The sequence below is a fragment of the Rhinopithecus bieti genome, unplaced genomic scaffold, assembly GCF_001698545.2.
Source record: "Rhinopithecus bieti isolate Rb0 unplaced genomic scaffold, ASM169854v2 scaffold_3875, whole genome shotgun sequence".
NCBI classification, from domain to species: Eukaryota; Metazoa; Chordata; class Mammalia; order Primates; family Cercopithecidae; genus Rhinopithecus; species Rhinopithecus bieti.
Genome location: NW_016804422.1, coordinates 1,431,324 through 1,434,354, shown reverse-complemented (window position 1 = coordinate 1,434,354; position 3,031 = coordinate 1,431,324). Strand labels below are relative to the sequence as shown.

Genomic DNA, 3,031 nt, shown 5'->3' with positions numbered 1-3,031 from the left:
TTTTTTTTTTGAGACGGAGTCTCCCTCTGTCACCCAGGCTGGAGTGTAGTGGCCGGATCTCAGCTCACTGCAAGCTCCGTCTCCCGGATTCACGCCATTCTCCTGCCTCAGCCTCCTGAGTAGCTGGGACTACAGGCGCCCGCCACCTCGCCCGGCTAGTTTTTGGTATTTTTTAGTAGAGACGGGGTTTCACCGTGTTAGCCAGGATGGTTTCGATCTCCTGACCTCGTGATCCGCCCGTCTCGGCCTCCCAAAGTGCTGGGATTACAGGCTTGAGCCACCGCGCCCGGCCTGTGCTGTGGTCTTTAACAAGCAGCCCAACATCCTTTGCTGGGGAAGGCCAGCAATGTGGGAGCTAGTGGGGCCTGGCCCAGGAGCCTTGTGTTCACCAGGTCACTGGGAGCTGGTGCTCTCTTGTGTCCCTCTATGCAAGCCTGGTTCTGAAATCACGTGTGGTGGGCATCCCTGTCCATAGTGTTGGCCTGGCCTGCCATTTCACTGATCATAGAATGGCTGTAGCTTTGCAGAACAGGGATTGCGAGAATTGAAGAATGTCTTTTGGCTCTAGTTTTTGGAAGCACGTCAGAGAAGTTTGTGATTTTTTAGAATTTGTAGCTGTGGTAACACTGAAGCAGGTAAAACGGCCAATTAGAACCATCTGTGGGAGGGAAGGAATTCTGTTAGCAGGAAGGAAAACCTGAGCAAAGGGAGTGGGTGCTAGTTTTGTCTTGTTCTTTTATAAACAAAGTGTGTTGATATGGCAGTTTCTGGCATGGGTGAAATGTTTTTGATGGTTGAACATGAAGAATGTAGCCAAAAACAAGAATGTGGCTAAAAGCAAGTCACAACTTCAAACAATGAAGATTGAAGCATTTGCCTAGATAAATATTCTATAGTGAATATGCAAGAACTCCCACATACCCGTTTGACTCCTGAGGCATTGTGCTTAGGACCCCAGGCCTTTATTACAGAGCTGCTGGCAGGGTCAAGGGCTGGGTTGCCTGGAGTTTCCCTGACATTTCACCTCACTTCTCTGTTTTTGGAGTCTAATTAGCCAATTAGGTCAGAAAGGCCAGCAGCCAGCACACTTTTTCTAAATTTAATTCATCATTGCTAGATTAGCATATTAATTTTGAGCTGTGGCACTTACTTTTAATCTTTTGTAGTGTAATGGAAAAACCAGAAAGCTCAGCATTGAACTTCAAAGTGTGAAATCAGGTGATCATTGCCATTATGCTTGGTGAATTATTATTATTATTATTATTATTGAAGACAGAGTCTCGCACTGTCATCCAGGCGGGAGCACAGTGGCGCCATCTTGGCTCATTGCAACCTCTGCCTTGCAGGTTCCAGTGATTTTCCTGCCTCAGCCTCCCAAGTAGCTGGGACTACAGGTGCGTGCCACCACACCCAGCTAGTTTTTGTATTTTTAGTAGAGACGGGGTTTCACTGTGTTAGCCAGGATGGTCTTGATCTCTTGACCCTCTGATTCGCCTGCCTCGGCCTCCCAAAGTGCTGGGATTACAGGTGTGAGCCACTGGCGCCTGGCCACTTGGTGAATTATTTAGGGGATTTAGTGGAAGTTCCTTTCCTGTACTCTGCGGACATCTGCTGAGTACCTGCTTGGTGCCAGGCATCTACTTGGAGAGAAAGCAGCAGAGTAAGTGCTATCAAGACCCCTGCAGTGGACCTCTTCTCCCCCTTTTCTCTCAAGGGAACCATTGGCATCCAGCCATGACCCCCAGTAGACACTGATCATCCTGCCCCCCCAGCGTAGCCCCACTGTGCCTTTGTACTGAGTTGGGGAGGGGACAGGATGGCCAGGGAGAGTTTGGGGAAGTCAGAAGGCAACTTTTAGTTTCTGTTACAGTAAGCACTTGGAAAATGACTGTTTATAATGTATTAGTATAAATACTTGGTTTGTTACCACTTGTGTTTCCTGATTTAGTAAACCTTAATTGAATATTTTTGTGTGAAACTTGGAAAGACTGCATCTGTAGCAAATAAAGCCTCACACCTAGCACAGGGTAGGTAGTTGGTAAACATGTGCTGAAGTGTTAATTGTTGGGCTGTCTTCAGAGAATTGTAATTTGCTTTAATTGCATTTTTGGATGCCACATGGGTACAAGGATGTGGTAATTCATTCCCACTTGAATTCTGCTGAGTCTGGCCACCCACCTCTCATACTTATTCCCCCACCACTACTCCACCTCCCATTCTAGCTGCTGCAGCCAAATGGACAGTTAGGGCCAGGCGCAGTGGCTCATGCCTGTAATCCCAGGACTTTGGGAGCCTGAGGTGGGAGGATCACAATGTCAGGAGTTCGAGAACAGCTTGGCCAATATGGTAAAACCCTGTCTCTACTAAAAATACAAAAATTAGCTGGGCATGGTGGCAGGCACCTGTAGCCCCCGCTACTCAGGAGGCTGAGGCAGGAGAATCCCTAGAACCCGGAAGGCAGAGGTTGCAGTGAGCCGAGATGTTGCCACTGCACTCCAACCTGGGCGACAGAGTGAGACTCCGTCTCAAAAAACAAACAAAAAAAACAGAAACTGAAGTGGATGGTTAGGCCTGGTTCTTGTCCTTGGCCTCAGTTTATCCTTTTCTGTCTTCAGTGTCTTACCTGGGCACTGGTAATTAAAGGACTGGAGCATGTCATCATGGGGATATGCCCCTAAAAGCCTCCTAAATTATTTTCTTCTGAAGTCTAATTGAGGTAACTCTAAGTGATGTTTTCTAAAATATTGTGGCAAAATATACATAACAAAGATGGTGTATTTATTTATTTATCTATTTTGAGACAAGGTCTTGCTTTGTCACCCAGGCTGGAGCACAGTGGTGGAATCATGGCTTACTTCAGCCTTGACCTCCTGGGCCAAGCAGTCCTCCCACCTCAGGCCGAGTAGCTGGGACTACAGGTGCATGCCCATATACTTCGCAAATTTTAAAATTTTATTTTATTTTATTTATTTATTTTATTTATTTATTTATTTATTTATTTATTTATTTATTTTTTTGAGACGGAGTCTCG

At 46.4% G+C, this 3,031-nt stretch overlaps 1 protein-coding gene across 1 annotated transcript in view; it reads left to right on the top strand.

Moving 5' to 3' along the window:
* DAG1 (dystroglycan 1) overlaps positions 1 to 3,031 on the top strand; it is an 83,468-nt gene that overhangs the window by 30,882 nt on the left and 49,555 nt on the right.